Below are 12,859 nucleotides of genomic sequence, written 5' to 3'. Positions count from 1 at the left end.
GAGATTAAGATTCATATTCCATGATAACAAATCCTTGGCCCTTCTATTCCTCCAACAGGGCCATAAAAAGTAAGCTACAAAATAACGGACATGGGGGTCCGAAAGAGCTTTCAGAAAATGCAGTGCCACTCTGCATTGCAAAACATTTTTTCACCTTAAAATTGGAAGGAGGAACCATTTCCTTTCATTGAGATAAAACTTACAAAAAAGGTCGGACTGTGGTGAACAGTCTTCACAAGGGCAGGGACCTAGATCTGCTTGCTTGTACCTCTTTTCTTTGAACCCCAACATCAAGGGGATTAGATTCAGGCGAAAGCGCAGCAGAATAAATATGTGTTGGGCTACTGTAACAGAAAGGTAACAGTAGCCTTCCTCTGGTCTTGGTGGAATTTAATCATAGACTGCAAGTGCCTGGGAATGCCTGTTCTTTTCCCTGTGATCACGGTTGGCCTTCGGCAAAAAGAGGTTAAATAATTTCTGTTTAGGGACCTTGATACAGGTTGTTGGGTCCCTAAAGAGGTCTCCCAGTCCAATTGCTTTCAATTCCCTCTTCACATATCTGAGCCAGTTAATCCTGCTATGGCCCTTGAGCACCAGGCAATCACCAATTACACATTGGGTTAAGCTGACGGTGACCCTTCTCCAAATCGAGTGTCACAACATGATGGGTGCCTTTCTAATAGAGTCAGACAAATATGGGAGGCCCAATTCAAAATGCAAGATGTACTTAGATGTTGAAGGTGGTAGCGAGACCCTGGTCTTAAAAAAGGTGTCTTCCACTATCTACAATTGATCAATTTGGGCCATTCCCCACACTCCGGCCCCGTAGGTTGGTGCCGCCTTAGTTTTGGCTTGGCATTTGTTTTTTATTATATTAAGAGAACTGGCGCCTAATTTTTTGGCAAAACCCTTTGTGGCTTGGGTTCCTCTTTCCATACCCAGGGCCCTTGCTACCACTAGTTTGTTCCAGGATTGCTTGTTATCAAAAAAGATCCCCAGGTATGGAAAGGAATCAAATACCTCAATTTTTTTAGGCCAAATGGAAATGTGGTGTTTTAACCCTATTAGGAGCTCCCGCTATGAATAATGAATGATAATTATTTCCTTAGTAATGCAGATTATCAGGTGTTTGAAATTCGCATTACACAATTTCCTTGAAAGACAGTCAATGCACTGAATTAATCAATGGGGAAATAGCATTGCCAGTTTTCCCCAGCTAATGATAGATGGCACAGACTCCAAAAGTAGGATTTTCAGCATATTCCATGCATCTGTTACTGCTATTTATCTTCGGCTGGCACCCTAGCAAAGATCAAGAAAGAAGGTAAAAACTTGTTTTATGTCTCAAAGGAGGGACTGTTTTGATTACTTGAAGGTTACATTACAGGTTACATTCATTGAAGGACAGATTTTTAATAGTGCCCCCAGAATCTTCTCACACAGAAGGCTGGTAGTCAGTGCAATAAGACCCAGTGAGGTGCGGCCCACACTCAATCCTATATATGAACTGAAAATTTCCTTTCTTTAGATAGCATGTCATTGGTCGCTCACCGGGGGCAGCATCAGCCACCACCCGACAGCTTCCCAAGTTGTCATCGTAGGTGACATCCTTATCCCAGGCTTCAAGTAAAAGCTGCTTGCTTGGAGAAAGTGTTACCGTCCCCATCGGGAAGACTGCGTTCCAGCGAGGGTTTGCGTTATCTTTCACCCACTTTGTGCGATACTCTTTTCCATCATAGAAGACCTTCACGTATGGATCGGGTGGGTTCCCTGCAGCGTCCCCTTTTAGACCATTGGCTCCTACCACCACCACAGTCATGGTTGCCAGACCCCTCCTCTTGGCACAGCAGCCAATGGAAAGGAGGCTGCTGGATGGGCAGACACAGTTGCATTTCATCCTTGGATCGGGGGAGGCCCCTCTGGGACAGGCAGCACAGGTTTTCGTGAGAGACTTCTCAATAATGTAGTCGGTGATGGCCTTCTTCAGAGGTTGCTTCCTGGAGTCCCCGTAGGGCACTAGTTCATGGAGTGCTGCTAAGGAGTAAGTTGTGACATCCGGGGTTCCCTTGAGGGACATTATCCAGTCCTCATATGGGCTGACCTGGTTGTCTTTGGGGAACAAGAGATCAATATGTGCATCCAAACTTCCTCCAACAATATCAGATCTCCTGTCCATGTATTTTTCAGAGAACTTCGATTTGGGCAAATTCTGTTCTTGAAGCTTCTTGCACTTGTTGATTACCGACCCAGCAGTTACAGCCTTGATTGACAGCAAGGCCTCCACCCCCAGGCAGTCCTTTACCTCCTCAGTGCTGAGTTCATCCAGGGTAACCTCGCAGGTTCTCACAGCTGTGACCTCACTGACAATTCCCCCCTAGCCGCACTTGCTTCATGTAATAGGTGCCATAGATGTCAATAAGGTTTCGGAATCGACTGTGGGTTATGGAGTTGTATACTTTCGGGAGCAGTTTCAGTTGATCGGAGAATGTTTGCGATGGCTTTGGAAAATCGTGCACTCGATATCTATAAAAGAAAAGAATACTGCCATTATCTAACATTTTGCAACAGCATGCAGAAAAGACATAACTTGTGACATCACATGCTCTTTGACCTGGAATTTTCTCAGGTCATATCACATGACTGTAACCCTGATGACATCACAGTAAGTGTCATTGCTTCATTGAAGTTCCATAATAACTGCATGATTAATATAACAAAATAACACAGACATATGTCTATTTTAGATAACATCTACATTAAGCTGGAGGCATGCTTTTGAAAGTACTGGGGGTAATAGTTGACCTGAATTGCAGCAAGTGAATGAAGCAAGTGAGCCAGGCCTCTTCTAAGAGGGTTCAGAGGATTCTGCCACAAAGAAAATATCCAGAATAATGGGATAAAAAACTGCATTTTACAGCACAATTATCCCCATTTTTTTAAAAAAGCCATAGGTTCTGAAAGGACACTCCTTAAATATTCAAGTCCTTTCATAGAATGAGAAGCCAATAAAACCTCACATTCCCTAGGAGTTGGCCCCATTTGTTTCAAAATATGCTATGGATACCCCCATCTGCCCACAGTGCCAGGGCCAGCATGTTCTAATGGGTGCCCTCTTAGGCCAAAAAGAATGCCAGAATGTCAGAATGTTGCCCTTAATGCCATCCAAATACCATGAGTAAACCTGATGTCAAATATTACCTCAGTGTGTCAGGACAACATTTTGTTATGTTTGCCCGATGTAACATGCCATGGTTGGCCTTCCTCATGACACTAACTTCCTACTATGTGGTAGTAGCAGTATTTTAAAAAAAGAGGGTGTCCAAGTGCACACCTGTTATTCTAATTTCACAAAATGTACTCAGTTTAATCTTTTTAGCGTGCAGCCCAGTTCGTGATCCGCCCTGTTACCACGTGTAGACATTCAACCAAATCTGGAGTGGAGTCTCACTCCAGTGCCGGACGCACAGCTGAATCAGAGACTTCTGACAGAAGATTCCACACATTTATCCATGTTTAGTATTGATTTATTCCTTGTATTTCAACTTCTATTTATCAATTTTGCTCATCTCAGTTCATCATGTTACATGAGGGACAAAGCATATTTTTAACATCTAATACATCGGATATGCCTATCCAGGCCTATTTCTGAAGCAAGAATTAATACGCAAATCAGCCTTAGTGAAAAAAGTTCTTCCCAATGCATTTCGGGTATATTTTTTGCCCTTCGTAAGGGGTTCCACTAAAAATAAAACAACATTGACATTTAGATTGTATATCCAAAACGTAATATTTGCAAGCAACAATGTTACTCCCAACCCCTTCCCGTGATTTTAACTTTACCCCATAATCAACGTTATCCCTCTAGTTGCATGATTACACGCTACCCGGTAACCAAACAAACTTCCTCCAAATTGCTTACTCTTGACCCTATTCACTTTCCATATACCGTTAATAACCCTCCAAAATTGGTCCCCACCAACTTATACCAAACCCCAGTGAAATGAGTCCACTCTCCCAGCAACGTTAACATGCCCCAGTATTAGTAACCACTGTCGGTAGCGGCTCATTCCCACTCTTCTTGCTCTCACACTCACTTCAACACTCTACCTACTCCTTCCCCATGTATACAAACTCCATCCTTCTTCCTGCATGCAACTCCCATAATACCACATTTCAGAAGGTGCCCGTGCTCCAATGATTCCCTGTTTCACATCACTACTTGTTCAACCTTCCCTGGCCTGGATTATGGGGTAAAGTTAAAATCACGATAAGGGGTTGGGAGTAACATTGTTGCTTGCACATATTATGTTTTGGATATACAATCTAAATGTCAATGTTGTTTTATTTTTAGTGAAACCCCTGACGAAGGGCAAAAAATATGCCCGAAATGCATTTTAGAGAACTTTTTTCTCTAAGGATGATTTGCGTATTAATTCTTGCTTCAGAAAAAGGCCTGGATAGGCATATCTGATGTATTAGATGTTAAAAATATGCTTTGTCCCTCATGTGACATGATGAACTGAGATGAGCAAAATTGATAAAGAAGTTGAAATACAAGGAATTAATCAATACTAAACGTGGATAAATGTGTGAAATCTTTTGTCAGAAGTCTCTGATTCAGCTGTGCGTCCGGCACTGGAGTGAGACTCCACTCCAGATTTGGTTGAGTAGCAGTATTTTGCCATGGGAGCCCCATGCTAAGAATTTCCTCACGTGTGCCAGCACCAGCATATTTCCACGGCTGCCCTATGTACCAAGAATTACCTCTAGTATCCAGTATCAGAATGTTACCATTATACCAAGAACTGCCTGCAGTGCAAATTACCTCTAGTTGTCAGTACCAGTGATTTGCCATTAGCCGAGAATTATCTCCAAATGCCAGCAGTTTGTCATAAGTGCCTGTCATGCTAAGGATTGCCAGCACCAGTATCTTGTCTTTTGTGCCTCCATTAGACAAGAATTGTGTCCACTATGCCAGAGCAAGTGGCAGAGTCACAAGCATAGTATTTTACTGCATTCCCATTCACGCATATTTACATTCCCTAACTCAACATTCTTTCTCACTTACTCTCACCTTTTCATTTTAACTAGCTTACACTCGCTCAATCGCTGTCACTCACTCTTACTCTCATCCCATAATTCTCACTCACTATCACTTATCACTAAAAGGGACTCAGGCACACCCACGCTCACTCAAATTCACTCTTACTCTGATGCAATCATGCATTTGCACACACACTCACTTGCACTCCTCATATTTTACCTCTCTTCCCACTCACTGTCACGCTTATTTATTCTCACTCACCTGTAAGAGCGAGCTGCCCCTAAGTTTCTGCCACTGATTTTGCTACCTCTGAGGCCAGGGGTCACAAAGTCAGTGCCAGGAGTTGTACCTCAATTTAGGATGGGCATTCAACAATAAGACAAGTAGGTACCACTATTAGGTTACTACTTTTTGACAAAAGTGTGGGGTTGGAATCTCACCCATATTTAAGGTCCTTAAGAAGTGCCATGGACCATTTTTGATCACCAGGGGCACAAAACATGTTGACCAAAAGTTGATCCGAACAAGAGAAACAAAACCATACTACTAGGGCACATTATAGCCTCACTAACTTTTAAGGTTTTTAACCTGACATGGGAATCCATATATTAAAGGTTTAATCAATATCCCTAATTAGTTTTAGCTCACTCCCCATCAACACTCCACACCACCCCAACAAGACATACCATGCACTCATCAAAAGAGCATAAACAAAAGATCTCTGCTAAAGTGACCCTTCTGGGGACCCGTAGGGCATTGCAGTGCCGGCCAGATGAAGAGCAACTGGCCTATAATGAAGCATGACATCCTTCGGCATATGTGAGGGCAACATGAAACAGTCTCTTTGACTGTCCCTCACAGTCTGCCCAACTTTATAGATACTCCTTTTTCCTTCCTCTCTAGGAACTGTGACCCCCATATTTACATTTATTTCTTGGTTCACCCACCTCTAGTTACCAGTAGCTCCTCTCGGGCTAATCCTGAAAGATGTCCAAGGCACCTGACGACTATGGACGTGTTAAGAAGACAATTCTATACATGAATAACAAAGTATAAGTTGAGAGGTAGGGCCTGTGGTAAATAGTGCCTTGGTGGCCATACAGTGTCCAGATTTTATTAATCCTGACTTTTAAAGAAAATGTGGGGGTAGGACTGAGAGAGACAGAGTGAAAGGAAGTGACACAGCCAGAAGAATGGCTGGGGCACATGGGATGTTTGCTGAGGACCACAAAAGTCTTTAGTACCCTTCATTATATAGGGCAGAGTGGTTTGACAAAGAAAGGGCTGACACCCGAGAACATCTTTTATTTTGGTCACATTTAGGTTTCACTCAAGCCCTAAAGGCAAAGAAAATATTATTGCCAGTGATGGATGCTTACAAGGAGTTAGATGGTGCTCACATTAGAAAGGTCATAGTATTCGCTTAAGGGTGACAAAAGTTGCTGTTTGCTCAAACTGGGAATTAAGTGTTGTTTGAATGGAGGAACTGAATTTACAAGCAACACAGTTATTTAATAGCTCATGAAATTATAAGAACAGATTGTAAATGTATGTAAGGGCAAGCAGCGTCTTTGACCAAACCTGCCCTACTGTTTTGTGTTTTCATGTTTAATAAAGTAAAAATGTGTGCAGTCTGAGAGGTGTGCAGAACGTTTATTCAACACTGGTGTGGCACACTAAATATGGACTCAAGCATGTGCTTGCTCATCAGTGAATTCATACATTTATTGAGCAATGTGGTGACAGAGCAGGGCCAACCCCATAAATTGCCAGTGTTTATGTCCTGACAAGCTCTTGGTTTCCACGCTCCATTTAGAATCGGGGAAAGCACTGTAATTAGACCTGCAAAGACTGTGGTGGCACTGCCTGTGTACATTTCTGACATTGGGATCTGCACACTAAGGGGCTCCCAGCTGACATTTGAGGGGATCAAAACCATTTCTCATTTTTCTGCCCATGACTGACATGAAAGGTGTGGTGAACCTGGTTGAACTTGAACATTGTTTTCTTCTGGAGCTTAAAGTTGCCCACAACAGGGGTAATGTATGCTGAGAGAAGAAAGGTAAGAAGAACTAAGGGTCATTGTGGGTGGGATCATTAGATGGCCCAACCCAGAGTTCTTCAATGAACAAGGCATGCAAAGGCTCTGCTCTTCCAGGACAGACTGAGGCTGCAGTATCCCGTAGACTGAATCAACAGACTGCTGGCTATAGCCGGCACTCACATGAGTTGAATTGTGAATTGTTCAGATCAGGAATTATCACATATTGACTACTATTGTGTTAGTTCAAAGGCCTTTGGCTAGAAGTGAAAGCAGAGTTAATAGGTGGGTGCTAATGAGTAGGTTGAGCACGGGACTGGACCATAGAAAGGAGCTCAAAAGGGAAGTTAACTTGTGGAGGCATATATAAAATGTGTTTTCCTGGGACTCACAGGTCAGAGAAGAGCGCAACTATAATTGAACAAATCAAGAACTACTGACTTGGTGCCATGCTGCTGTTCCAGCCAGAATAATCAAAGCAGGTTAAGTCTTCATTCATCTGCTCTTTTTTTACCCTGAAATATTATTCCCCTCTAATAATGGAAGTGGGGGTTGTTCTGGGATGAAATTCTAGAAGGTCAAGGGGATGCCTCATTAGGTAAAGTAGAAAGAACAAGGGTTTAGGGGATCCAAGAAATGTATTGTGCATGGACATCATAGTAACTTGAGGGAAGCCAATGTGCTCTTGCAACGTCAGGGCAGCAACCTACTACACACTTCGTCTCACCCTCACTTGTGATGGGTGTCCACCTATTAGGGTTTGACCTAACTATGGTTCACTCGACTGAGAGTCATCCACTTTCAAGAGCCTAAGAGATACTTGAAGCTTGAACCCCTGCTCAATATTTTAACTTCCTCCACCATAGCAAGAGTGGGTGGGTTCTGAGCCTTTTAAAGTTTGTGTAGTTCCTGCTCAGGTTGCCAGCCTTGATAGCTCGTCCACATCATTTCCCCTTCACTGGGCATTGTAGTTCATTAGTAAACAGTGTTTCTGTCTTTAAAATAAATAAATAAATAAAATGAAATTGGCTTGGCTTCTGCTTATGTCACTATTCTCCCATCTGTGCTCTTTTGGTATTCTTTTATGCATTTGAAAGCATCTCTGTCTGGTGCTTTTTGCTGTATGCATTACTGGGTCTTCTCTGATTTTCCTCCTTTCTAGGGTACAGGCACACAGCACCCCTATGCCTCCATGGTTAAGCTGGTAGTCCCTATTATAATTATATTTTGCACCTCTATCTCTCAAATATGCTCAATCACCACAAGGTCAGGCGCTGTGTCGCATAACAGATAACTGCACCTCAGTGGTCATCACTTATGACATGAAAATGCTTCCAATATAGACTAAAACCAAAAACAACACTCTCCCATCCATACACCCTACAAAGTGCAGCTTGCTATCCCCATGGATAGGTGCTTGAGCACCCCACATAGGAGTAATAGACCCTGCCCCTCGCACTAGTCAGCGGATACAGTACAGCTCGGACGAACTACGCTGCCTAGCAGGTCCAATGAGGGGAACATGCAAGCAGCCCATTTCACTCTCTAATGATCCGCTTAAATGCTCACACTGCAGTTTCAACCTAACTATAGACCATCAACCCCCTCTAATCAACCCACAGAAATACACATTTTTTTTTATTGAACTGTAGATCACTGCCTAGACACACAGTTGAAATCTCCATTCTTCTCGAAGAAGAATCACCTGAAGTTTTGTTTCTTACAGAGACATGTCTTACCCCTAGCTCCGATCCTGACTTCGTCCAGGCCCTGCCCAGCGGCTACTCCATCATGAGGCTGGACCGTCCCGTAGGGAAGGGGGGCGGGAAAGCCATTATCTACAAACACGGTCTAACCTGCCAAATGATGAGCAGCCCTGCCCCAGATTGTGAGAACACCGCTTTCTCTATTGAGTCCCCAGCCCTCACTTTCTCAGGTATTCTATTATACTGAACCCCAGGTCCCTCAGTGGATTTCTGTAAATCACTGCCAGACCTAGCGGCAAACTTAGCTAGCTCTTGAGCTAACTTCTCCATATTGGGGGATTTTAACCTGCATTTTGATGACTCCCTACAGACATCGGCAACTGAACTCACTAAGGACTTAGCTGTCTTCCAACTTCTACAAAAAATCAGTGAACCCACCCATGCAAAGGGTCATTTATTAGACCCTATCTTTTTAAATTTGGATGACCTAGTAGGGGGGAAACCTATACCTGTCCCATGGTCAGACCATTTTCTTATACCTTTCACGTGGTCACCACCCCACAGAGCAATTTGTAAAACCCCCTCCTATTCTAAAACAAGGGCCTGGTCCAAACTCTCAATGGAACAATGGACCACAGTTTTAGAAGAAACTAAACCGGCCTCTTCCGTAGATGTGGTCACGGCCAATGACATCTTTAATAATTGGCTTCAAAAATCGTTAGGTGCTCTTGTACCCGTAAAAAGTATGAAAATTAAAACAGCAAACACCGAAAAACCTTGGTTCTCATCAGTACTACGGGGCCTAAAGCAGAACTGCAAACAATTGGAGAGAGTCTGGAGGAAGACTTTTTCCTCGGACACAAAGAAAAAATATAGATAAAGTATCCACCTCTACAAAGCTGAAATCAGAGCAGCACAGGCAGCCTATTATGAAAATAAAATCCTAGCTGCACCTAATTCCATTCGTGAGATCTTCAGCAATGTTAAAACTCTCTCAAAAGCCCCCCCCACCCGTCACTCTTGATACCTCAAGAGCATAGAGTGACAAATTAACAGAATTCTTCTCAGCTAAAATTGAAACCATCTTCTCCTCATTTCCCCCTGTGATAAATGACTCCCCAGCCCCTCCACTCAGTAAAAATCATTCCATCTTGGATACAATTCTGGCAATGGAAATGCCAGTATTAGAAAGTCTCCTTTCCAAGGTAAAAAGTGGATCACCCAAAGACCCTGCCCCGCTATGGATACTGATACAGGTGGTAGGCGTGGTTTCCCCTGTGATCTTAGATCTAATCAACACCTCACTCTCCTCAGAGGTGGTCCCCCCTCGTGGAAGGAAGCCATGGTAAAGGCTCTGCTGAAGAAACCCAGCCTTGATCCTTCCTCTCTAGGAAATTACTGCCCCATCTCCCTGCTTCCAGGGATAAGCAAAATCACAGAAAAATATTTTAACTCAATACTATCCTCATTTTTAGAGACCCATAATCTCCTCCATCAGACACAGACAGGTTTCCCCTCACTACACCGTACAGAAACAGCTCTGCTCTCAGTGGTGGAAGAATCAAGGAAAATAGTAGACTCCGGCAACACCGCAGTGGTCCTGTTTCTTGACCTCAGCTCGGTGTTCGACACTGTAAACCACCGGATCTTAATCCATAGGCTCAGTAAATTAGGTATCACTGGAACTGCCCTGGCCTGGCTCCATTCTTTCCTAGATAATAGATCCTTCCAAGTGTTTAAAAATGAGGTGATTTCCAAAATTACACCCCTTCACTGTGTAGTGCCTCAGGGATCTTCATGAGCCCTACTTTATTTAATGTGTACACCTGCACTCTTGCAGAGGCAGTTCTTCCCTTTGGAATACACATAGGGCCCGATGTAGGTAAAACCCATTTACCGATTTTTACCAAATCGGTATTTTGAAATCGGAAAATGATATGTAGATAAAAAAAGCGGTAAAATACCAAATCGGTAGCAATCAGTATCGTGTTTCGATACTTACCGATTCGTTATGTACCGAATCGGTAATTACCGAATCGGCGAATACCGAATCGGCAAATACCGATTCGGTAATTGCAATACACCCCCATGGGCCAAAAGGCCCATAGGAATGCATTGTAAATACCGAATCGGTAACTACGGAATCGGCGAGCAAGTAAAAGTGAAACTAATGCCAACAGCCAATGAGGTGGAACGACCCTCCCCCACCCTAGCAGGGAGTGGCTACCCAGGCAGGTGCAACTCATTAGAACTTTCTGGAGAGGCAGCCTGAGCTGAGCATTCAGAGTGAGCAGCAGTGGTAGCACTATCCAGATCTGTGTGGAAATGGCAAGCAGCTCTGAGAGCCAGAAGGCTGAGCGTAAGCGGAAGGCCAAGTTCAGCAGCATGGAGCTGCAAGTTTTGGTGGAGGAGGTGGTGAGGGTCCACAGGCAGCTGTTTGGGAGGCTGTCCCTCACTGTCCCAGAGAGCACCAAGAGGAAGCTGTGGAGTGCAATCGAGGCGAGGGTGAACGCAGTTGGTGTCACCCCCAGGAGCCTGGACGACCTCAAGAAGAGGTTTTATGACATTCGCAGCCTCACCAAGAGATAACTGGCCGAGCTGCACAAGCAGGCAGGACTGACAGGTGGAGGCAGGAACCCGGCGCCACCCCTCACTGACCTTGAGGAACTTGTGTCCAGGACCATTGAGAGCGAGAGTGTGGTGGGAGTTGGGGACCTGGACAGTTCATCCAGAGCTACAGCTAAAGGTAAGAAACATGCGCAGCATGACACACCCTACCAGACACCTCCCCTTTAGCCCCAATGCACATCCAAACCCCAGCCCAGTACTGCTAGCAACAGACATGAGCAATGCATCATGGTAAATGTAGTCAGCTAATGTAGTGCAAAATGCCAGTGTCAGGGTCTACATTGGCGCCTGCATGACAAAACCTGGTACAATCGCCTTCAAAAACTACGTTTCCCAGAAGCCTCGGCTGAGGCTTTATCAGGAAGTAAGACACGCTTCCTGTTGCGTGTTATTCCAGCGTTTGGTGCTACGCGAGAGGGAAGCTTTCTCTTGCTGTTCCGTATGGTCTTCGAGGATTCCCCTGCGTGCTGGATCTCGTGCAGGTAGGAGAGGATCTCTGTTCTGTTTATCCCCGTCATTGAGCGGAGCGCGGTGGCGGCTGCTACGCGTTGCCGTCTCGCTCGTCGCGTGCAGTGAAGGAACTGCGCGCGTTATTGTTTTGATTTGTGATTGCCATTTGCGCGGAGCGTAGTGGTTCCCAGCCACACGTTACCGTGTTGACCTGGACTGGGTGTACTTTACAAGTCGCTATTGGCAAGTCTAGGCCACTGAGGCTTCAGGGGTGCACGGTGGTGTTTCTCGCTGCGTGTCACCAGTACAAGCTGCTTGTGATTATTTTTGTCTTTGAACCCTTGCTGGATTCGAATTGCTATGGAGCACTGTGACATTCTCTGCTGGGTGTTTCCGTGAGGACAGTATTTACTTCAATTAGAAGGTTGTGTTTCAATAGTATTTATCCGTGGATAGTACTATCAACAACTGCCATTATTTCTTTTGGATTCCTTTATTCCATATCTGTGGATAACTGACTGTGTGATATTCTACAGGATCTGGCAGAGCGGAATGCTGTGGTTCTTGCTTCCCACGCATTGCCGTGTTCTGCGTTTCTCTTGTCTGTGCTGCCGCCTCTTTGGTCCTTATCAGTCCTCCTTGTTGAATGAGATAGTGGGATGCTATCCCAGGAACCCCTTGTTTAGAGCTTGTTGCTTCTTGTAGAAGGTATGAGAGCTATAGCATACTAGGTACATTTGTTCTGGTTGCGTCTGTGATTCCTGGTCTCACTGTGTTTATATATTATATAGGACGAGAGTACCCAAAGAGGGATAACAGAAATACTTTCCAGAGCTCCTGTTTTATATCCACAGGTATACAGTTTACATATGTCTAATATATGAGTAGTCAGATCATAGAAAGGAACAGTATTCTTATATTTGTGCCTTTTGTCGTTTCAGATATTCCCTTCCCCTGCAGACCCCTCCCTTACCTTCCCTGTTTATTATT

At 44.3% G+C, this 12,859-nt stretch overlaps 1 pseudogene; it reads right to left on the bottom strand.

Annotated features, from left to right (window-relative positions):
• Positions 1-1,435: 1,435 nt before the first annotated feature.
• Positions 1,436-12,859, bottom strand: part of LOC147669092 (perforin-1-like) — a 32,880-nt pseudogene continuing 21,456 nt past the window's right edge.

Source organism: Lissotriton vulgaris, unplaced genomic scaffold (genome assembly GCF_964263255.1).
Source record: "Lissotriton vulgaris unplaced genomic scaffold, aLisVul1.2 SCAFFOLD_1100, whole genome shotgun sequence".
NCBI classification, from domain to species: Eukaryota; Metazoa; Chordata; class Amphibia; order Caudata; family Salamandridae; genus Lissotriton; species Lissotriton vulgaris.
The sequence above is the reverse complement of the archived record's forward strand: the minus strand, read 5'-3'. Positions and strand labels throughout refer to the sequence as shown.